Here is a 25,656-nt window from a genome sequence, read left to right on the forward strand (position 1 = left end):
AAAAAGAAGGAAATCCTGCCCTGTACAACAATATGGATGAAATTTGAGGGCATTATGCTAAGGTGAAACACATCAGAAAGAAAAAGTCAAATACTGTATGATTCCATATGTGGACTCTAAAAAAAAAAGAAAAAAACCTCACAGATACAGAAAACAGATTGGTGGTTGCTAGGGGCAGAGGGACGGTAGAGGAAATAACAAAGGAGGTCAAAGGCTACAGACTTCTAGTTCTGAGAGAATGCAAAGTGCAACATAGTGACTACAGTCATGGCAGAGTATGAAATATTTGAAGACTGCTAAGTGTAAATTTCTAAAGCTCTTGCCACACACACACACACACACACGCACATGCACACACACACATACATCCACAGGTTGTCACTATGTGTGCTAATGAAAGTGTTCACTAACCTCATGTTGGTAACATTTTATATATAAGAAGTGATTAATATATATAAAATCACTACACTGTACACCTTAAGCGTATACAATTTTTTATGTGAATTATCTCAGTAATGCTGGAAAAAAATTCACTTGCCAGAAAATAGTTAAATAATACGCTATCCTAATCTCTTGGCTCCTAGCTTCCTTTTCTTTCTTTTTTTTTTTCCTCCACAGCATTTAACAGCCGCTGATAAGCTTTATTTACTTATTTTGTTAATTTTACTCTCCTCATTAGAATGTAACCTCTCAAAGTGCAAAGATTTTTTATCTGTTTTGGTCATTAGTATATCCCCAGCACCTAAAATAATGGCTGGCACATAGTAGTTGCTCAATAAACATCTGTATTGTGAATGCATTAATATCTTTAGATGCAGCACTACTTACTATACCCTCATTATTTACCATGGTTACCTGTGTGGCTCTATTCCAAATGGACTTTATTATTGTATTTCATTTTGGCCAGGAATCAGTCACTCTTTTTAAAGAAAGAACCCTATCAACTAATGAGATTGATTAGTTCACTTGAAGAAATTATCTGGAAAGGCATTTAAAAGCGTGGGGTTTTAAAAGGCATTTTCAGGGGCGCCTGGGTGGCGCAGTCGGTTAAGCGTCTGACTTCAGCCAGGTCACGATCTTGCGGTCCGTGAGTTCGAGCCCCGCATCGGGCTCTGGGCTGATGGCTCAGAGCCTGGAGCATGTTTCCGAATCTGTGTCTCCCTCTCTCTCTGCCCCTCCCCCGTTCATGCTCTGTCTCTCGCTGTCCCAAAAATAAATAAATGTTGAAAAAAAAAATTAAAAAAAAATAAATAAAAGGCATTTTCATATGCATTATTTTGAATATCTTTCTGTCTGACTCCCAATCAGCCATAGATGCAGGGTCAGGATCCAGGTTTTGTGGCACATGAAGGTTATACAATTTTGAGAGTCTGTTCTGGAAAAATTAATACAAAAACAAAATCTTACTTTCACAAATTTTATAGAACCTATTACTAGGTGATGCTGCTAGTGCCCCTCCCTTCTAGAACTTAGAAAGGGCCCAGGCCAGTGAGGGTCTCTGAGTTTGATGTGCATTAATTTCCCAGTTGATGTGCATGTGAGGCAATGACAGAGTAGGAAAAAGAAAGGAAAAACAATAAAATGACTGAAATTGAAAATGTAACACTGTATTTTTTCATAACAGGTGAATTATTCTAGAGGTTATTTTTTCTTCATCCTTTTTTTTTCTTTTTTTTTTTTTAAATTTTTTTTTACATTTATTTATTTTTGAAAGACAGAGAGAGAGCACAAGTAGGGGAGGGGCAGAGAGAGAAGGAGACATCGAATCCAAAGCAGGCTCCAGGCTCTGGGCTGTCAGCATAGAGCCCAACATGGGGCTCAAACTCACGAGCCATGAGATCGTGACCTGACCGAAGTGGGACGTTTAACCAACTGAGCCACCCAGGATCCCCTCTTCATTCTTTTTTTCTATTTATGTATTTATTGTTCAAATTTTCATACCTTACTCATATTTTTCAGGGTTTTTCTTGCTATTTGCACACTTATGCTTCCAAATTAGTGATTATCAGCTGTCCTGGGGGAGTGAGGAGTGATTCCACCAGGTAGGGCATTAGAATCACTTTGATGGTCTGAAAAGGGATGTTCTTTAAACCTTACCTGTCTCACAGAGATGATGATTATCTTTTTGAGAGGCAGGCTTTTCAAATGGTGTTCTTAGTCTCATTCCTAGCTACTCATGTATTTAGACTCATCAAAAATGATTTCCAAATGGTTTAATTGAATGAGTAAGGATTATTAAATTATGAATTCCTTGTGAAAATACTTACCATTTAAAATGTTATATATGAATTAGATTAAGTCTAAGCAAGACTAGAACTGAAAACAGAAACTGGAAAAGTTCTCCTAGAATTGCTTTTAAAAAATGTAACCTTGGGGCACCTGGGTGGCTGGGTTGGTTAAGTGTTGATTCTTGATTTCAGATCAGGTCATGATCTCAAGGTTCCTGGGATCAAGCCCCACATCAGGTTCTGTGCTCCCAGCTGCTTGGAATTCTCTCTCTCCCTCTCTCTTTGCTCCTCTCCCACTCATTCTCTCTCTCTCTCTCTCTCTCTCTCTCTCTCTCTCTCTCTCTCAAAATAAATAAACATTTAAAAAATATATAACCTAAATCTGAACTTTTTCCACTAATGGATATGGAAACTCAAACACCATGTTTTTTCCTGAGTCTGGGCTCTCCCTCATACAGGTCAGGAAACAATTTACCAGCCATACTATTAAATCTATTTTGGAGAAGTGATATTACTCCATTTCCAACCTCAATGATCCAAACAGATGGGTTTTTCCAGTTTAATGGGAGTAGAAGAGAACAGAGACGGGCTTCAGGGAGCTGTGGGGCCTGAATTAGACACCATTTCTTCAATGCTACCAGGGTAAAGCAATTATAAGAATATTATCCTATGATGGTCATAAACAAGCACTCTCTTCTGCAATTCTTTAAAAATGGATCACGGAGAATAAAATACTGACACCAAACAGCACACATATCATTGTGCTATGGGCACAGTGAAATTAGATTTCCTTTGTGATTTCTTATATTGAGTGAATTGTACGTGCTTACAAACGATCCTTCAAAGATTTTAAGACATTGGGATGGACAGCCCACAAGCTGTGAGATCCACTTCCACAATGATTTTAAAGAGTAAAGATATATTTTATATTTCTTTGAAATGGTTTGGTATGGAATCTGGACTAAAGACAAAACAGCCCTGGAAAAGCACAGAATTCAATAATCATGACCGTGAATGTGGCGAATTCTGCTCGCTGTCTGCCAAATCCATTCTCCGCTTGTTCCTGGGCATGCAAGAGGTCCTCGCTTCCACGCTTCTCTTGCGATTAGATTTGGCCACGTAACCGAAATATCGTCTGCCACTTTCAGGACTGGCTCAAGACTCCCTCCACATGCTCATCTACTTGCTCTTTCTCCTGCCAGCTGGATGCCTAGAGTGCTGAAGCCAAGGAGGATGGTGGAAAAACAAGATGGGAAGAGCCTGGCACCTGAATGAGAGCAAGAAATGCTGCCCTGTCCCCTCAACACCACCCTACAGAGTCAGTTGATGAAAACAGAACTATTTTTTTTATGACACTTGTTTTGGGGCATTTATTTGTTAGCACAGTAACATCTAATGCACTACGCTATGCCAAACTGAACTGGTAGTGCTGAAAGGAAAACTGTCAAACATTTCACATTCGATCTACCTTTAGCCTAAAAAAAAAAAAAAAAAACAAAAAAAACCCCCCAAAAAAACAAAAACCCAAAAAACAAAAACGTTCCCCACAGAGGTCCAAGTGAAACTCAGGATCTCTTTAAATCTACCATCTTTTCCCGCTCTGTTTAGTTCCCCACCCCCTTGATCTTCTTTGGTTACGCATATTTTCATGAAGACATTTCTTATCATCCAAGTGCTTCAGTGTTAGATAATACATTTATAATCTTTGCACAGAGTTGTAATTGTTCTGTAAAGAGCAGAAGCCAGTCCATTTCTGTTCTGCATTGATGCCAATGAGAAAAACTGGAGAGAATCAGTTCAAGCATGGAGTTGACCCATGAATGTGTCTCTGAATCACAAAGGAGATCCAGGAAGAAAGGAGTCTGCTTCCTTCAGGATTTGGAGCCATGCTCCACTTGAGTCAATGAGATCTCTGGAGTACCAGATCCAGCTAGACTAGCATTATTTAGAATGGGATTCTGGACTGAAATGCCATTCTGAATGCATACATTTCTAGGAGTGTGGGCCAAAGTCCATGGAAAAAAAAATTCTAGGACTATTTCATAGCTTACTCAAATCTAGAATAGAACTACTCTACTGTTAATCTAGCTCATTTGCAATGGAATAAGGGATGAGCTGGTTTTTCAGGCTGGGAATGTTGTAGGTTAAATCAGTGCATAAGGCCATTCCTGTTTGAAAGCATAGACTAAATAGCAAATCCAATGGACTTCTCTAGAGGCAGGAAAGGAAATTATCTGAGGCATTCTCTTGGTCATATAGCTTCTGAAATAATGGCGTGGGGTCCAGTTTTTGCTTCCCTTCACTAAGCTTCAATGTATTTCTGGCATGAGAAAGCAGTCTGTGGTCATCTTAGAGATCAAACTGAAGTGACCACTACATTCTGAAGGTGACAGAATAGGTCACAGAAATGAGTCTATCCATTCTGCAAATATTCATCAACCATCTACTATTGCCAGACACCTCTCAGAAGGAATGAAGTTCACTGAGAAGACACAGGATTAGTAGTTGCAGTGAGTTTCTGCTTCTAGATTAAAATGGGACATTTTTTCCCCCTCACAACAACCAAATACATGGTGAGACTGTTCACAAATTCTAATGACTTGCCAAGTCCATAGCTAAGAAAACTACATGTCTGTTTTCTAAATATGTTTGACCTCTAGTCTATTCATCTCAAGTTGCAAAGCAATGTCATTGCTGACCTCCTCTGCTTTGACATTAACTGTTTTTGAAAAAAGTTAAGTTTTCCTTTTTTAGCCATTAAAATTCCTTTCATTTTTATGCAATGATAGATCTCAAATATTTGGATATAATCGTCCATTTCTGCCAACTTGTCTATTTTGTGGATGGACTCTGATATTCATCTGTATATATTTTGTCTCTCTTTTTTCTTGTCAAATTTATTTTGTATAGTCCTGGCTCCGTTTTTTGGATTATTTCCCATTTATACTCATTTTGAAAAATTACCTATGCTTCTATACTGGAATTAAAATAAAAAACTTAATAAAATACCAACTTAATGCCTTATTGGGGTGAAATGAGTGAAAGAGTCAAGAGGTTCAAACTTCCAGTTATAAAATAAATAAGTCATGGAAATGTGATGACTATGATCAATGACATTGTAGAACATATCTGAAAGTTTCCAACAGAATAAATCTTAAAAGTTCTCATGACATGAATTTGTTTTTTGTAATTTTGTGTGGTGATAGACGGTTATGACTTATTATGATCACTGAGCAATATATGTAAATATTGAGTCATTACGTTGTACACCTGAAACTAACAATGTTATGTCAATTACACTGCTATAAAAAGAAATATATATATATATATATATATATATATATATATATATATGTATATATATATCCTTTGGTTTTATTTATTATTATTATTTTATTTAGAGAGAGAGAAAGAGAGCACAATAAGGGGAGAGGGGCACAGGGAGACAGACTCTTAAGCAGACTCCACACTCAGTGTGAAGAATGATGTGGGGCTTTATCCCATGCCCCTGGGATCATGACCTGACTTGAAAATCAAGAATCAGACACTCAACCAACTGAGCCACCCAGACGCCCGAAGACTTACACTTTTTTAATGAGGAGTCCAAAATGGTACATTGAGCTCTAAGGACAATGTAAACAAGGCCATGTGTAATGGGACAAACTTGCAATCCAGCAAAGATTTAACTGGCTATAGATGGTCATGGCAGAAATTTTAGATATAGGATTTCCCAATAGAAACTGTAAATATTTTGATTCCTGCCCTGTAAAATATTTAGTACTACACTGTACCACCATAGTGTAATATGTGAATAGACCCTGAATCTGCAGACTGCCTATAATAAGTACCACTGGTAGATAATTTAATTTGAAATTTACTTTTGCAGGAAATAAATTTTACAAAATAAATTCTATTTTTTTTTTACATGTATTAAGCTGCTAAGAGGTCTAAAAAAGAACAGATATCAGTTTTTTAAACTTAGGTTGGAAGAAAAACCCAAACATGATTTTATATTTTGCTGACTTTCAAAATTTAATTTTGATCAAATATTGACAATAGGTCTGGAGACACCTATACCTGATGAAATCTAAATCAGAGTATATTATAAGCATTTATTCAGTGTAGGTATCCTTCTTGCTTTTTTTCTATCTTTAGAACTTAAAAAAATTAAAACTTAAAATGTGAGTTTTTTACCCTTCTTAATGTTTTCCTGTAAAATTTAGAACTAGAAATTAAACTTGACAAGAGGGGAGAAAAAAATCCAAACTATGTCTGTCTAATGCTTATTGTTCTCTTGGCTTCTCCATACACAGCTGTCCTTTGATGGGGTTCAGAGCAGACTGCCCCAGAACGTGCCATTTTGGCATGTGGATTATTTGAGCTGAAGGCAGTTAAGGCCTAACAGACTCAAGAAGAGCTTTTAATCTCTCCCTTAAATGCCTAAAAAAATGTAGATAGGGAGCCTGTACCAAGAAGAGAGCTATTACCAGAGATAGTTTTCTACACCAGAAAGACATGTGCATGGCAGGGCAAACATTGGTTTACCAAACGTTTGCTCTTCCCATCTTCCTGTCCGTTGTTTGCCCTCTCTTGGGGGCACCAAACCCCTTATACCCTTCTGAGGCCAGGATGGCATATAAGCCTCAGTTGCCTTTGACCTTCCCATGTGAGGCTCCTTTATGGACAAAATTAAATGTGTTTTACTCCTATTAATCTGCCTTATGTCAATTTAATCATTAGACCAGCCAAAGAAAGACCGTAGAAGGGAAGAAGTGAAAAATTTTCCTCTCAAACGCCTTTCAACATGGAGCGTAATTACGAGTTTGAACAGCATGTTTGCCACTAAGGTAGTTGGTCCTAAGGCAGCAGGGAAATTATCTCTTGGGGTAGTGTGGGTGCTGTAGCCATTGTCTTGTCCATGAGCTCCAGCTGTGTCTCCAATTATGAGCCAGACTAAGATGACCTGTGCTGGGGAAACAAAGGAATTCCTCCTGAAGGCCTTTCCCTCCTGTGCTTCTGGCATGGTCCCAGTGTTTCTAAAGCCCTTTCATAGCCATTGTTCAATGGAATTCACACAGTGACCCTGGGCAATAGACGGGAGGGGGGGGGGGGCTGGGGGGGGGAGTGGATTCTTGTCCTCATTTGCGAAGAGGAAATTCAGGAAGGAGGGCAATGTTTTGCCCAGTGTCTCACTGATTTAAGTGGCTGTATTATGACTGAAACCAAAATCTTCTGATCTTTAACTAAAGATTTAAATGGAAGATTGAACAATTGGATTAATTTTAATTTCATAAAGCCTGAAACAAAGACAAATTCTTATTTTAATGTCCCCTATTAGAACTCACTTTGAGATATTATCTAGCTGCCTTGAGCACAATGTTCAAAACCTTTGAGTAGAATGTGACACTTTGCTGAAATGAATGGATGTGTTTGCATGTCTCTAAATAATAGTATGACAAAATGTTAAGAGGGATTATAGTAAGGGTCCTCTACTTTGGCTACGTTGTTAATCATCTTAACCACACTGCGATGACTTACTCATTTGATAAATGTTTAATACTATTTGGGGGAGGGTATCCAAACAACAATGTGGTTAAACTTATTTAAATACATTACAGACCAGCTTTGCAAAACAAAGACGGTCCTATTTCTTCCTCTAAGGAATTTTTGAGAAAAAAGGAATGTATTTCTTTATAAAAGAAAGACAAGAACGGACCCTAGGCTAAAGTACTGGTCTGGGAATTGGGAGCTCCCAGTTTGAGTTATGGCTCCCCTATTAACTACGTGTGACTTTGTCACAACTTGACGACTCCTGACTTTTCTGGGATTCAGTAATTTTAAATAAAATAAAGAGACTGACTACCAATCATTCTTGATTACGGATTTGCACTCCACTCAAGAAAGATTTTTTAAAAGTAAAGATTCTTAGGTCTCCTTTTGCATACTCATGAGTTCGTAGATCTGGGGTTGGACCCAGGACTCTGTATTTTTAGCAAGCTGTCCAAGAGATTCGATGTGTTGTCAACTTAGGAACACAAGATTTGTCTGCAAGACCCCTTCCGGCTTTAGCATTCCTGTTTCCAACTGCACAGCACTGAACTCCGATTCCTGTACTCAGTGCTCACTTGGGAGGCTTAAGTATTCAGATCCAAAGTTGCTCTCAGCCAAATTATCACACCAGTTGCCCAGGTGGTGTCCTGCTCACATGTGCTGTTGGTCTACACTCTTCTCTACACTGAAGTTAGGATTTCGTATGTACACTGGCCCCAGTTCTCCGTGGTTTTGCTTTCTGTAGTTTCAGTTACCTGTGGTCGACCACAGGCTCGAAGCAGATTGTCCCCTTTTGCGAGATTATACAGATTTCAATAGTAGCCTAATGTTATGTCACAATGCCTACGTCATTCACCTCACTTCATCTTGTCACACAGTTACCATCTCCTATCACCACAAAAGAAGAAGGGTGAGTACAGCACAATAAGATATTTTGAGACGAGCCTGGGTGACTCAGTTGGCTAAGTGTCTGACTTTTGATATTGGCTCAGGTCATGATCTCACAGTTCACGGGATTGAGCCTTGTGTCGGGCTCTGCGCTGACAGTATGGAGCCTGCTTGGGATTCTGTCTCTCTCCCTCTCTGCCCCTCATGTGCTCTCTATCTCTCTCTCAAAGTAAATAAAAATAAACTTTAAAAAAAAGTATTTTGAGAGACACCATATTCACAAAACTTTTATTACAGTATATCTTTAAAATTGTTCCATTTTATCATCGGTTATTATTAATCTGTTACTGTGACTATTTATAAATTACACTTTATCATAGATTTGTATATATAGGAAAAAAAAACAGTATGTGTAGGGATTTGGTACCATCTGCAGTTTTAGGCATCCACTGAGGGGCTTGTAATGTATCCCCCATGAAAAACAGGGGACTACTACAGTTGAATGGAAGTAAGAAAGAAGAGAAGAAGGCAAGAGAGGAAAGGAGGGAAAGAGGGAGGGAAAGAAGGGGAGGGGAGAGAGGTGAAGTGGTGGAAAATGTGGTGATGTTGCTTCCTTAAATAACTACTCTTGTAGTTATCCCAACTACAAAAGAAGATTAAAATTCTTTTTTTTTATTAAGATTAAATTGTTTTATCATGGTCATTAAATTACTTTAAACTCTGGACCCAACCTTCTTCAACCTCATCTGTGGCCTCTCCAAAGATATCTGGAGTACATTTTACACATGGTGAAGTGTTACCCAATTCCCACCATTTCTACCTATGAAATCTTGATTATTCTTCAAAGCTCCACACGTACTAAACTCATGTCTCACAGGAACCGATGTCCAGTTCCTGCCCCTGCAGTTCCAAACATCTTATTTAGGTCCTCAATAGAGCATTATCTCAGAATATTGCAGTTAGCTTTAAAAACATTTCTCCCCCTTATCAACTGCCCAGTCCAGCTATTTGAGGCTGACAGGCTACATACCGTGTACTTTAAACATCATAATAAAAATAAGAGTTTCATAGTGCTTTGCCATTTACCAAATGCTTTTACATCCATTATTTTATTTGCTTATAAGTTATCTATGAAAAACATTTTATTATCATCCCCTATTTTATGGATGATGAAATTGTAACTCAGAGAAATTTCATGAATTGCCAGTTAATGATGGAGCTGAGATTTGAACCTAGATCCTGTGAGTTTAAATCTTGTGCTTCCCATATAGTGCCTAACAAGGCATTAGCAAAGAGCAGATGTTCAATAAATACGTATTAAATTATTATGTGAATGAATGGGGAGAAGAGGCATCATGGCGTAGGAAAATAACAGTCTTTGGTGAAGGAGAAATTCTGTGCATCTTGAATCAGCCACTTGCTAATTGGAAAATGTTGGATAACTTACTTAATCTGCCTGAGCTTCTGTTTCCTTGTCTATTGCATGAAGACATAATACTGCCCTAATTAAGTTGTGCATGTGTGTGAGGTGGGATATGGGTGTGGTGTATGAACTCAGTTGTATAAAATTTGAAATGTACTTTCTCCAGGGCATGCACAGAGTAAGTACTCTTTTTGTATCAGAGGCAATCTACTGTCAATTGTGTTTCAGTTCTGAACGCATAGGCCTACCTGTGGAGGGTAATCAGTTTCTGAGAATTTAACCTCTTGTCTTCAGAGAAGAACTTTACAAGGCACTATATCCTGTTGGTTAAGAATACTTGGGGGCGAGGCTATCTGGGTTCCAAACTTGACTCTCTCCCTTATTAGCTATGTGAACTTGGCCAACTTACTTGATCTCTCCATGCCTTAGTTTCCTCTTCCATGAAATAGGGGAAATAGTATTTAGAACAGTACCTGGCATGTGATCAGGACTCTGTAAGCACTGGCTATTTCCTGTGTCACAGAATGGCACTTAGCTAAGAAAAGGTATGCTTAGCATACAGACAGAATATTTGCCCTTTGTGTTTCTCAACAAAATAGACTGATAACTTCCATAAAATAGGAACAAAAGTAACACTGTAACCTTTTCATTTTCAGTTTGATTACTAAAAATGCTAATTACATAAGAATTTGGGCAATAGGTTTGAGCTCACAAATCTAGAGGAAAAAGAAATAAGAGTGTGTGTTTTGTGTTTAAACACAATGAAATATCAGTTCCCACAGATATATGAATGAAGTAAGAAAAAAGTCATTTGACTTTTGTTGAGCAGCTCAGATTACTATCTTTGATGTTGTCATCTGAAATAACAAAATATACCTCTTCCTTTCCCCAGCTCTACTACCAAAGAGGAAAAAAACAAAACAAAACAGAAGGAGAAAGGTGTGCTATACTTTAGAAATGGTTCCTCTGAATCATTTATCCCTTTTGAATACTGTATCGAAGGCTCTATTTCACGTGAGAAATCTCATACATGTTTAAAAATAGTTAAAAGTTGTAATAAAAATATGTGCTACCCCATAATGCCAAAATATGTCAAGCAAAATGCAATAATCTCTTTCATTTTCCAGTCTTGCATATAGCGTGAGGTAAAAGCAAAGGTATTTTTGACTGTAAGGTGGTAAGTAATGTGAGATCAATGTCCTTGGGAGTAACTAGAACCCTAGGCTATTTATTGCATAGACATGATGTTTTATGTTCTCTACTGATGTGGAGATTACCTCAGAAAAGTTATCTTTGGAATGGTGGAGATTAAGTTTGCTTCTGGAAGGCCAGGTATTCCTGTTACCAAAATAAATACTGCTTAAGTAATGACAAACATGGAAAAGGAAACACAGAAGAAGGGTTTTTCCCATCTCCTTACTGGAGTTCTATTTGGTAAAGTGAAACAGGCCCAACAATTTTGGGAGCTCAGTGTTTAAGTCAACTGTTGTGTGTTGATAGACCCAAGCTTTCTCCTGGATGCTTGAAACTCTCAAGGCTGGTGTCCTTGAGAGAAAGTGTGGTCTTTTAACATCTTTCATAGTTATGCTAATAGTGATTACTTTGCTGAAATGTCTCCTCACTGGAGACCTGACTATCTGTCAAGTTCTCTTTAAACCCCCACCCCCCACCACTACTGCTTTCCCAGACAGAATTAGAGCAGATAGCCTAGCAGCTAGCCCTCCAGACAGTCCTAGTGTGGGCCATTCAGGGTCCATGGGAACCCTAGTGCTCCTATTCTCTGGGCCTTTGTTCAAGGATAACACAATAATAACAGTAGATAATAGTAATAGAAAACATGCGATTCTTAGCATTTCAAATCCATCATCTCATTTGATTCTTATTTCTATGTTCAATAAAGAAAGGTGCTCAGAGAAGTTAAGTAACTTGCCTGACATTCATGTTTTCATCCATTATACTTTAGTGCTTCTTTAGGATATTTTCTTTAGTTCCCTTACAAAAAAAACCTGATACTATTAATCAAAACTAGGTCTCCAGATGCTATTTAGCTTCCCAAAATATCATATCTTAGCAGAAACTACACAGCCTTTGGAATCAAATCTGGATTTAAACAAGCTCTGTTCCTTGCCAGATCTAGGACCTTAAGCTAAGGCTACTTAGGCTCTTTGAAAAGGATTATAAAACACTCACATTTAGAAAACCAAAATGGGCTAATGAGCGTAAAAGTGCCCAAGACAGTGTTTCAAACTGGTACAGGTTGAGTAAATGTTAATTCCCTTTTTTACTCTTTCCTTTACATATATTGGAATTTCCCATCTATTTCTTTGCTATTTCAATAAGATGGTCCTAATTTGGGTCACTGCATGCATCTTGAGGCCAGTGAAACACTAAAGAAACTATCATTTGCAACCCTTCCAACTACTGAAATTAATGGCCAACACACAATCTCCTCAGCTCACACAGTTCACCTCTATTTTAAATGGAGGTGGTAGTACATTTATAGTTTCTATCATAAACAATTCTGTAATTACTTTGACTATAAGACTTTTATGTGGCTGTGCCTTTGTGAGAGCAGAACTAGGATGTGATTTTGATCCTGGCTCAAAAAAAAAAAAAAAAAAGAAAAAAAAAGAGGAATCTCACTACTGTAAGCTAGTTAAAAACTCTTTGTTATTGAAAAGCATATTTCAATCCATGCTTAGGGTAACTGGCAGTTTTAGCAAGATAAGGTAAAGCTAAAAGGAATGTTCCAAATTTATGATTTCTCTCTGAGCTCACCTCTTATTTTCTTGCATCTTTTCTAGTTTTCTGGATAAAGTTTATTTTGAAAGCTAGTATCAACATGGTGTCGTGGCCCAAGAAGAGATGTGGTGAAATGGCAGTGGTAGTGAATGGCCCTGAAACACTGAGCCACAGCCACAAACCTACAGATCTTCCTGGTGAACTAATCAAGTAGCTAAACTGATAATACAAGTGTAGACTCCCCAAAGGTATGGAACAGGCTGTGTCTGCTCAGATCATTCTTTTTTTTTTTTTTACATTTATTTATTTTTGAGAGACAGAGAGAGATGGAGCACAAGTGAGCAAGGAGACACAGAAGGAGAGAAGGAGACACAGAATCCGAAGCAGGCTCCAGGCTCTGAGCTGTCAGCGCAGAGCCCGATGCAGGGCTCAGACTCACAAACCCTGAGATCATGACCTGAGCTGAAGTCTGACGGTTAACCAGCTGAGCCACCCAGGAACCCCTCTGCTCAGGTCATTCTAATAAAAGTCCACACACAGCCACTCTGTGCAGAGAGTTTCAAATTTTGGAGATCAGAGATCCCTTTAAGAATCAGATGACTTTAAAATTTTCACAAATGTAGTCTTCAGGAAAAAAAAAATCACACACACACACACACACACACACACACACACACACACGCACTTTGGATGTAATTACAGAAAGTTCAGTATGGCCTAGTGATTAAGCCAAAGGAATTTAGACTCAGATAGCCTTGATTAAAACCCTCATTCTACGGCTATGTAGTTAAAGACCTTCTGCAAATTATTTAACCTTGTTAATTTTTATTTTCCTCATCTTCAAAAAGGAAATAAATACAGTGCCTATCTGATGGGGCCATTATGAGGTTTAAATGAGATAAAGCATGCAAACTGCTTAGCACAATGTGGGGGACTAAGTGCTTAGTAAATTTTTATTATTATTTTAAGGGAGTTACAGATCCTTAAAGCCTATTTATGGACTCCATGTTAGGAATTTCTGCTATGAAATGGGGACAAAGTTCAAACCAATTAAGGACGACCAGCTACCATAAAAGCAACAAGATCCTACTAAATAAAACAACTATCAATAAAAGGGCATTAAACGACCGCTACCCTGCCTGGAGCTGAGCAAGTGGCACAACGGGTCCCGCCATACCCCCTGCTCTTCTGAAGAAGCACCAGCCTGTACCAGCCTGGCAGTAATGGCTTCTCTCTGCACTTGAGCAAAACAGCCTGCTGACTGCCTGAACCTCATAAGGCTATTGTTATGTTCCTAACATATTCTTTACAAGGTCCTCAGTATAAGAAAGGATAGTTAGAAGGTTTGAATGAGAGAATATTTAAGTGATCAGCTTAATGAGTGACACACAACCTCTCAATAAATGTTGTCTCTTGCCATGGATCAGGAAGGAGGGTAACTAACTTAGCTTGACAAAGTCACAGCTTCAGGAGAAATTCTACTGACACTCGGGAATGGCTAAGTTATGTAGTTTAAGTAAATAGGACTTGAAATAAGTAGGCCTTTGAGAGGGCTTTTCTTTGGGAATTGTATAACGATTTTGCTGGTATATTTGTATTTTCTCTTAAGACATTTGCCTTTTGCTCTAAGGTATCTTATTTTAGTCAAAGTAGAGTCTTGAGCCAAATTAGTACATCTTGAAATGTTTGGAATATCTGGCAGCCAGCAATTTCATCACATTAGTCTTTAGTAGGAAGTAGCCAGCAATCAAATAGTGCCTGAAGGTTCTGTATCATATTTTTTTGTTCTGAAATGTTATCACAGAAAATGGATGAATTAGATTACTTTAATATATTCATTTCTAAAAGCCCAGAACCTAATAAATTTCTGACACCATCTATAAAAACTTAATAACTATTTACAAAATTAATTTGCTGTATAGGGACCTCACTATCCACTTAAAGAAAAATTAGCATTTACAGAGTATTTACTATGTGTTTAAGATTGTGCTAAATCCTTCTGCACGGCTTATTTTCTTAATGCTCACAACAATCCCAGGCAGAGAAAACTAGTATTTCCCTACTCTCTTTGTAGATAAGGAAATTGAGGCAGAGAGAAGACAAAGAGTTATAGATGGATATAGAACTTGTGTCAAAGCACCAAGGTCAGAATTCTTCATCATCATACAATATTTCTAACAGTGTGACCGTGGACCATCTGCCTCAGAAATTAACTGGGGTGCTCGTGAAAATGAATAGTTCTTGACCCTATCCAGAGCTACTTAATCAGTCTTAAGGATGAAGTCCAGGACTCTGCATTTAAAAAATGCACACATAGCATTTTTTTCTGTGCACCATAGTTTGAGTACCAGCGTCTGGAAAGCATGGATTTCACTGCATACTATTGCTACATGAACCAGACTGAATACAATGATTCTTGTTTTTATTGTAGAGGACCTACTGGTTTTTTTTTTAATTTTTTAATGTTTATTTATTTTTGAGAGAGAGGGAGGGAGGGAGGGAGGGAGAGAGAGAGAGAGAGAGAGAGAGAGAGAGAGAGAGAGAGAATGAGTGGGGGAGGGGCAGAGAGAGAAGGAGACACAGATTCCAAAGCAGGCTCTAGGCTCTGAGCTGTCAGCACAGAGCCCGATGCAGGGCTCGAACTCACAAACTGCGAGATCAGATCTGAGCCGAAGTTGGATGCCCAACCGTCTGAGCCACCCAGGTGTTCCAATAGAGGACCTACTTTTAAGAGTCAAAATCTATTACCACATTTAAAATGAACACTGAAATATTCTCCACCAAAAACTGTCTCAGTGACTGAACTCATTTCACCAGAGAACCTAAACTCTTTCTCTATTGAATTGATAATATAAATATAACTCTTTCTGGCCAGGTTTTAAAGATAGACTTTTGGGCTACTGTCTCTTTTTTATGAACGTTAGACCTTAATTTCCCATCTGTAAAAGAAGAGTGGTGGTGCCTGGGTGGCTCACTCAGTTGAACATCTGATTTGGGTAGGGTCATGATGTCACAGTTTATGAGTTTGAGCCCCACTTTGGGTTCTGTGCTGCCAACACAGTCTGCTTCGGATCAGATCTTCTGTACTCCTCTCTCTCTGCCCCTCTCCTTCTTGCTCTCGCTCTCTCTCTTTCTCTCTCTCAAAAATGAATGAACATAAAAAAAGAATGTCTGACTGAATGAAGTATAAAAAAATTAAGATTTTATTAAATACCAATGACAATTTTTTGTTTTTTTTAAAGATAATTCACTATAATATTTGTTTTTAAAGACCAATTTGTTAATAAATTGGTTAAATAAAATAAATTGTTAAAGACCAATCTGTTTTAATAAATATTTGGTAAAATAGTGTATATTGAGAGATTTATAAACATCTAAACTCTTTAACCCAATAATGGCATTTCCAAGAATTTTGCCTAAGTAATTAGTCACAGATAAAGATTAAGATTTCTATTACGAATATGTTCAACGAACCATTATTCTTTAAAAAAAAATTTTTTTTAATGTTTATTTATTTTTGAAAGAGAGAGAGACAGAGCATGAGCAGGGGAGAGGCAGAGAGAGGAGACACAGAATGTGAAGCAGGCTCTAGGCTCTGAGCTGTTAGCATAGATTTCAATGCAGGGCTGGGACCCACAAACTGCAAGATCATGACCTGAGCCGAAGCTGGACACTTAACTGACTAAGCCATCCATCCAGGTGCCCTGAACCATTATTGTTAATGGAAAAAAAAGGGGAAAACATAAATGCCCAACGATTGAAAGAAATGTAAAATAAATCATTTTATTTTACATAAAATGAAATCTATACCACTATCAGAATATCAATTTTTCCTAGAACACTGAGTGATATGGGAAAATGCTTATTAAAAAGGTTAAGTAAAAAATGCAGAAAAATATATATAAAAATATATACAGTCACCTGACACATAACAGGATATATCTGGTAGTCATCATGTTTCAAATGTTCAATTTCTGGGACTCAATTTTGTTTCTTCTTTATTTACGTGTGTGTGTGTGTGTGTGTGTGTGTGTGTGTGTGTGTGTGTATGCTTTAAAAAGTGATACAGTGAATGGGTCGCCTGGGTGGTTCAGTCAGTTGAGCGTCCTTCAATTTCAGGTCATGATCTCACACTCATGGGTTCGAGCCCCATGTCGGGCTCTGTGCTGACAGCTCAGAGCCTGAAGACTGCTTCAGATTCTGTGTCTCCCTCTCTCTGCCCCTCCCCTACTTGTACTCTCTCTCTCTCTCTCTCTCTCCCTCTCTCAAAATAAACAAACATAATGATAAAAAAAATTAGAAAAAAGTGATGCAGGAAATAAACCAACATATTTTACTAATGGCTACCCCTGGATGCTGTAGTTACAGATTATTCATGTTTTATAACATGTATTTTCTGTTCCCAATTTTCTACAATGAACATGCGTTTATTTTCTCTTTAAATATGTCTTATTATAAAATAATTCAGTGAGCAACTACTTTTGGAAATACATTTATGATGCAATGAAGCATGTCTGCTTTGCCCTCCTTGCTAACAAAAAGGTCTCTGAAGCAGTCCTCACCAAGGTTCACGCAGACTGTAAATTTGGCGATAATTGTGCTGTCAGGGGAGCTCCAAACTCAAACGCCGCAATTATGAGCTTGGGCACACAAGAACATATTGGAAGTGGCAGGCAATGTCAGATTCCACTAAAATAATGGTCAAGGGATTCTGTGCTTTTGCCCAAAAAGGAAAGTAACGGGGCTGTAACTAGATATTGTAAATAAGTGGTCAAAGGATCCCTAAATAAGCAACATCACAGAAGTCTCCTTGCAGCATATTTTTCCTTCTGGGATCCATGTCAGGCTCACAGACACGAAGGCAGCCAGAAAACTGTTATCTGTTTACCTCTAATTTATTTTTATAACCGTACATGCCAGCAATGGGAGAAAATGTTTCTTTAAGAGAAAAATAAAATTGGCAACAAACCTTCTGATTTCTTGAAAAAAAAATTAACAAACCAAAACTTCTGCTTATCGTGTAGTTGTCAAACTTAGCCTCATCAAAACTTTATTTTCAATCGAGTATGCATGTATGTATGTATGTATGTACATATGTATGTATATACGTGTGTGTGTGTTGCAATCTTGAGACTTGGCCTCAAATCCTGTCTCTGCTAGTAGCTTTGTGCCTTTGTGGAAGATTCTGTAGCTTCTCTACATTTTGGTTTTGTCATCTGTAAATGGAGACAGTCTTATGCCACGCAAGGTTCTGCAGGCTGGGTGAGCGAGTAAGAATAAAGTACAGAGCACAAAGCCAGGCACGTTGTCAAAACTGAATAAAAATCAACTTCATCCCATTCCCTTCCTAGTTTCTGCTTAAACAACAAGAAACCTTTGAAAATCCTTTATTGTCCCTGGTGAGCTCTGTTCAGGTGACGATGCTCACTGGTCAAAGAAAAAACAATCCATTTCTCTTCTACAAAGTCAGCTTTGTTTAAACACCACAATGGCATCTATTCAGAAAGGTACGCGTCTTTTTTCTTTTTAAATATTGAGGCAAAGCTCTCAGAGGTTTCTTTAAAACCAGTGGCAATAAACATGTTTCAACCTCTGTTTTGCTTCACTGTACGCTCTGTGTGTGGTTAGGTTATGAAATAAAAATGAGCTTGACGTTACAGATAATATGTTTTAAAAATCTATACAAAATGATGTTGATAACTCTGTACTTATTATCCTAATATAAACACATAAATTTTCAAAGAGAAATACACTATTATCTATTAGGCCTTCCATCTGTTATTAAATAATAGTGGTTAATGTCACAGCTCTAGTCCAAACAAACTCTGATCTTAATAAATCTGATATAAAAACATATCGCCAGATGGGGACTATATTAACCTTATGTGTTATTTTCTACCATGATGACTAATGGTTATGTCATTTTTATATGGATGCTCTTATTGAAAGAAGAGTAACCATTTATGAAGGAATTCTACCTCCTTGAAAGGAGGATGGATCTATATACACGTCAATATACTAATAAAAAGTAAACACACAATGAAGTTAATCAACAATCTGGAATTGAAGTCATTTTTATAGTTCCAGATACTGATCTTTATCCAGATAAAGTGAGACTATTTTATTTCTTTTTTAGAACTTTAAAAATTAAATACTTCTATCACTCAAATACACACTCAATCACAGTGTGTGTGTATATGTGCGTGCACATAGGCTGCACATATGTTATGAGAATCCAATTTAATTCTGTTAAAATGATTTCAGTTATGGGTCATAATGCCTGTATGACACATTTTTTGGTAAAACCACCTAGACCCATGCACTATTGTAATATGGCTTTTTAAATTATTTCATGTGCTTGACCTCATTTGATCATAATAGGAACCACAATGTAATTGACATAAAAGCCTCTGCCATGAAACTAAGTCAGTTAGTGACTACAAAAGCAGTTGATTTATAGGACTGTCCTACCCACAACCATGCTAACTGAGCAAGTTAATGACATGCATCATACATGCTCATTAAATTAGTGAATGCTTTTACATTAAAAGGCACACTATAAACAATCCTTTTAAAGCACAGTTTAGGGGCTCCTGGATGGCTCAGTTGGTTAAGTGTCCAACTTCGTCTCAGGTCATGATCTCACAGTTTGTGAGTTCGAGCCCTGCGTTGGGCACTATGCTGCCAGCTCAGTCTGGAGCCTGCTTCTGATTCTGTCTCCCTCTCTCTCTGCCCCTCCCCCACTTGGGCTCTGTCAGTCTCTCTCAAAAACAAAATAACAATAAAAAACTTTTTTATAGCACAGTTTAAATATTTGCTCAGATATACAGTATAAATAAACAGACTGTCTCTCTTTTACATAGAAAGCATATCATATGAGTTTATACTTTGTCATTTACATCCATTTTAAGGGTTCTAGTATATTAGCACATAGCACTTGTTCAAAGTATTTATTTAGCTAACATCTAGAAAAAAGCAACGAACTAGTGTTCATTTATCCACAATTTTATTTAAAATTTAAAATTTAAAAATTTAACCTCTTTGAGGTTATGCAAAGCAAAATAAAATGCCAAATCATGAAAACTGTGGGTTTCATACTTTGTCACAGAGTTATCTTAAAGATCTGTTCTCATGACCTATTGTACACATATGTATATACTACACATGTATATTGTAGTGACTCTAGTTCGGATCACTGGCTACTTCAACAGAGAATTAGAAAACTTGAGAATGAAGGCTGAAGTTTTCATCTACTTCCGACTAACAATCTATAATTAAGCTCATGTATTTCAGAAGTGAAACTCTGAAATAGAAAATGTGACTCAGTATGTTGAAGATGAATTCACACTTGATTTTTCCTACAACATCTTATTGTATATTCAGAGTCTACACCTAATTGATACAAGGTCAAAATGAGGGGAACAAAAATGAAGTCCCTCAACCAATGTTTAAATAAGCACTTTAGAGTGTATGCTTTTTGTGACAGTTATCTTAAAATCAGACAAATACTGGGCATGATTTTTGTGAAAATGGAGTAAAGTGCTGTTTTTCAGGAGGTGGGCTAGTATTTTCAATGTTTGTGGGCACCACTTAAGGTAGAAGAAGCCTACGTTCACTGAGCAAAACAAAAATCAGAGGCCCTGCCCATATATTCTCAAGGCTAAAGGCAATTTCAGCTTCCCAGAGCTTCAACAATGGGCTCTTCAGAAAGGGTGGGGTCAGGATGGCTAGACTGGATCAAATGCAATGGCTTTTTACATTGATAAAATTTGCTGTACAATTTCTATTGATGAACTCCTTCTTATAGAAATGGAGGATTCCCTCTATTATACATTAAAATGTGCCTGAGAAATGGAAATTTGATAAACAGGTGGCCTGGACCACAGTCTCTGCAACCCACTCTTCTCTCCAGTGTTGTCGTTTGACCCTTAACCTGATGCCCTTGCTCCTCTAGAAATAATTTGGATTTTAAGCAGGAGCAAATTTAGGTGCCCTCCTGCAACACTTTTGGAGGATGGCATCATACCACCCTTGCCTCAGTCACCTTGAATACATATCCCATCTCTGATCATTGGCTTCTGCCTTGATTCCTTGTCCTGTCTTTGTTTTCTAAGACTCCGGTTCACATGACTTCTGGATGTGGGCTTGAGTTGCTGTTTCTGTTCCATCTCTGAATCACAAGCTGATATGTGTAGGCCTTCCTGAGGTCACATGATCTAGATGAGTGATCTCAAATCTTCTGAGATAGTATATTTCTAAATGCAAGATCTCCATCATGTATTTTTAATAAGTTATGTTATATTCTTGTGTTACTATACCAAAATATTCTACCTTATTTTTTTTAATGTTTATTCATTTTTGAGAGAGACAGCATGAGCATGGGAGGGGCAGAGAGAGAGGGGGACAGAGGATCCAAAGTGGGCTCACTCTGACAGCAGTAAGCCCAATGCAGGGCTCGAACTCATGAACCGTGAGTTTATGACCTGAGGTGAAGTCGAACGCTCAACCAACTGAGCCACCCAGGCACCCCTTCCAAAATATTCCACTTTACAAAATACACTACAAAGATAAATTTTGAAAGGAGGAGAAAAATATAATTTTTTATTTCCACATTCTAATAAGTTGTTTTGTCTACACCCTGGGCATATATTTCTAAGAAACACCTACTCTGAGCCACTTGTTAGAACATTGTCATGTTTTGTCCCTAACTATCAGTTGGTACCTTACATTTCCATAATCTGGTCAGATGGAACTCCCTCTAGTGCCAATTAGGGAAATGGCTTCCATCTACCACCCCCACCCGCATATCACCAGGTCCCATCAATCTCTGCTTTATCTCAGTGGAAAAGCTCATCCAGGTTCCAACCACTCTCATTTCGGCTTACTCTAATATAATTAACTAATCAAGTCTCTGGGACAAGAAAAGATAAAGGTTTCTACAGGGGTTAGCAAATGGGCACAAGCAATAAAAAGTTTTCAAAGGCAAATATAAAAATAGACAATTGCAATAGTTTTAATAAAGTATGTTTCAATCAAGAGGCTGGACAGGGTTCTTTTTTCTTACTAGTTTCTATTATGATGCTAATTGTAAAATGTAATTTTACACCTAACAAGTGTATAAGGCAATAAATAAAGTACATGATATTTATTTATCTATTTATTTATAAAGATTTATTTATTTATGTTATCTCTACACTCAACATGGGGCTCAAATTCATCATAGGTCAAGAGTCACACACTCCACTGACTGTGGCAGCCAGGCACCCCAAAGTAGGGGATATTTAACAAATGGTCCTGGAACATATGGTTAACTACTTGGGAATAAAATAAATTTATATTAAAATAAATTCCAAAGAGATTAAATAATTAGGCAAATTGGGGTGCCTGAGTAGCTCAGTCAGTTAAGCATCTGACTCTTGATCTCAGCTCAGGTTTTGGTATCAGGGTCCTGAGTTCAAGCCCCTCATTGGGTTCCACAGTGGGCATCAAGCCTACTTAAAAACAAAACAAAACAAAACAAAACAAAAACAGTTAGGTAAAAATTTAGTCAACAAATAGAGAAAATATAGCTAAATACTTGCTTGCTCTCAGTATAGAAAAAAAAAACCCTCATATTCTTAAAGCAAAGAAAGGAGTTACAAAAGAAAAAAAAATCAATAGATTTGTCTATATAAGGCACATGAATTGCTTTTACAATAAAAACTGTTTTTTTTTTCTTTTCTTTCTTTTTTTTTTTTTTTTAGAAAGAGAAAGTACACAGTGGGTAGGGTCTTAAACAGGTTCCACTCTCCCCAACATGAGACTTGATCCTCTGGCCTTGGAATCATGACTTGAGCTGAAATCAAGTTGGATGCTGAATTGACTGAATCACCCAGGTGCCCCCAGTGAAAGCTATTTTAATAAAAGAAAACATGTAGGGGTTAGGGTGGCTTGATTGTAAATATTTTGCAGATTGTCTGGCAATGAGGTCAAAATTAGTACTGTTTTTCTATTTTTTTAAATTTTTATTTATTTTTGAGCTACTGCAAGTGGGGGAGGGGTAGAGAGGGAGACAGAGGATCTGAAACTGGCTCTGCACTGACAGCAGCGAGCTCAGTCTGGGGCTTGAACTAAAAAACCATGAGATCATGACCTGAGCTGCAGTCGGATGCTCAACCAGCTGAAATACCCAGGCACCCCTTTTCCTATTTGGTTAAAATATAAAGGACTCCTCAACAACAGAATGGAGTTAGAATTTGTGAAATATTATTTCATATTTGACTTGGGGGCAAGACTTTACTGTGCTGTAGTTTATTTAAAACATTGTATTAAGGCAGTTTCCCAAGGCAAGTTGTCTGAGACACAGTAGAGCAGAACGTGAAGGTCATAGGCTCTGGTGTCCAGCAGTGTGGGTTGGAGTTGGCACTCTACCTTGTAGTGCCATGACAGTGCATAGGTGATTTCACCTCTGCAAGCCTCAGCCCAGTTGACCAGACGTCACTGTTTTCCCTGCACAGATGCCTCATCAACCGCATTTTCTTATAACTAAATAATGAGTTAATGCAACAATTCACATTATCAAGATTGTAAGTGGAAAAGTGATAATATGGAATGGAGAGAATGGGATCCAGAAATAAACAAATGCCCAGCAATACTCTTGCCATTGTCTTCTTCACTGGATACCTGTGCTCTCCCAGCATAACAATATGCATAACACAATCAGGGTTCTTAGCAATTGTAACTAGATCAGGATCAACGGTTCAGTCACATTCTCTAGTCATATTATACACAAGAATATCAAAGAATTTTCTTTTTTCTTTTGGGATGAGGAAAAAGAGTAGTCAACTGTGAGGTTTTTACAACACAAAATTCTTTGTTAACTCTATTGACATTGGGCAAAAGAATTACTGGTTGCCTCATAGCAGTAAAATATCTATATCTGAAAAAATGCTGTGATTACTCAGTGTACTCTTCTCTAGAAATAAATAATATTTATTTAAGGGAAAATGTATCATGGTTTATTTTTTTTTCAACGTTTATTATTTATTTTTGGGACAGAGAGAGACAGAGCATGAACGGGGGAGGGGCAGAGAGAGGGAGACACAGAATTGGAAACAGGCTCCAGCCCAGAGCCTGACTCGGGGCTCAAACTCACAGACCGTGAGATCGTGACCTGGCTGAAGTCGGACGCTTAACCAACTGCGCCACCCAGGCGCCCCTGTATCATGGTTTAAAAGGAACAAATTTTATGTAAAATATCTCCATATTTAAATAAAATGAAATATAGTAAGAACTTCTCTTTGCTTACAATCATCTTATTAAAACAGGCAGGTCAATTGGATGTAATACTTGTTCTGGTAGCATCTTTCTTAATTCCATCACTCAACCCCTTCCAACTCCAAACCCCCCTCCAACCCCATAGCTATGTATAGCCATAATTCCTCATTCTCACACCAGGATGTAAACAATAATTACAGAAAAATGTATGTGTTTCTTCACCTAGGGTTTTGTTCCTCTGAAAAAGACTTTTTAGCTTGAAGGAATGTCTGTTTTTATTTTTTAAATTATTTTTAAAAATTTTTAAAAATGTTTTTAATGTTTATTTTTGAGAGAGGCAGAGCACAATCAGGGGAGGGGGAGAGAGAGAGAGAGAGAGAGACAGACAGACACAGAATCCTAAGCAGGCTCCAGACTCTGAGCTGTCACCACAGAGCCCCATGAGGTGCTCGAACCCACGAACAGCGAGATCATGACCTGAGCCGAAGTTGGCACTTACCCAACTGAGCCACCCAGGCACCCCAGGAATGTCTGTTTTATAAATTTCTGATAAAACCAAATTATTTTACATCCTCCCTTACGATTGAATTTTTATTCAATATTTTCTCTATATCTTGATGTACTTTTAAGCTAATTCATATTGATTGCTGACATTACCGTTTTCATTTTATAGAAATAAGTGAGTCAAAGTCATGTAATTTTCAAAATCAGGTTTGGTTAATGAATGTAAAAAAACAAAAAAACAAAAACAACAACAAAACTTTAAGGATTTTGACCATTAAGGAATGCTATATTATTCTTTATCCACCTGGAAATCATGCCCTCCAATGCACCATAGAAGGAACCATGACTCACTGAGGAGTGGTGTCATAGCAGTACTGAATGAATACGAGCTTCATGAATAAATGAGTGACTGCAAAGATGAACAAAATCAGCAAGCAAATTAATGTGAGCACTTTTGTGTCACATAACAAGGCAAGATAACTTAACCAAAGGCAGAATTCAGAATTGATTCCCATGTTTAAGATATATCAGTATAAAGAGTGCCTGGGTGGCTCAGTTGGCTCAGATCATGATCTCGTGGTTCCTGAGTTTGAGGACCTCGTCAGGCTCTGTGCTGACAGCTCAGAGCCTGGAGCCTGCTTCGGATTCTGTGTCTCCTTCTCTCTCTGCCCCTCCCCCACTCGCACTCTCTCTGTCTCCCTCTCTCAAAGCAAATAAATAAATAAAGATATAATCAGCATAGATTTTGTCTTAAAAAAAAAAAAGAAAAGCTCATACTACAACAGCTGATTTCCAAGCATGGGTGAGAGCAGCACAAGGCCGCTTCAGAACTATAGGACAGGTGCTGTGCAGGGGATCAGAGGTGTTCCCTCTTTCAGTCACCGGTGCACAATACTTGGACACACTGTAGAGAGAGCTGTGAAACACTCCAGACCAACCAGACCTGCTTGTTAACACAGTACCTTTCATGCTCAAGTCACCCATCCTTTTCTTGTTTCTCAACCCCATGATTCACACCGATGTTCACTCCAGTTTTTTTCATTTTTTCTTTTTTTTGCCTTTTAT

General features: G+C 37.8%; 1 protein-coding gene across 13 annotated transcripts in view; it reads right to left on the minus strand.

Annotated features, from left to right (window-relative positions):
• The window catches only part of PDE4D (phosphodiesterase 4D), a 1,455,129-nt gene that overhangs the window by 227,905 nt on the left and 1,201,568 nt on the right, over positions 1-25,656 (minus strand). The gene's annotated exons all lie outside the window — the stretch shown is intronic.

Source organism: Felis catus, chromosome A1 (genome assembly GCF_018350175.1).
Source record: "Felis catus isolate Fca126 chromosome A1, F.catus_Fca126_mat1.0, whole genome shotgun sequence".
Taxonomy (NCBI): domain Eukaryota; kingdom Metazoa; phylum Chordata; class Mammalia; order Carnivora; family Felidae; genus Felis; species Felis catus.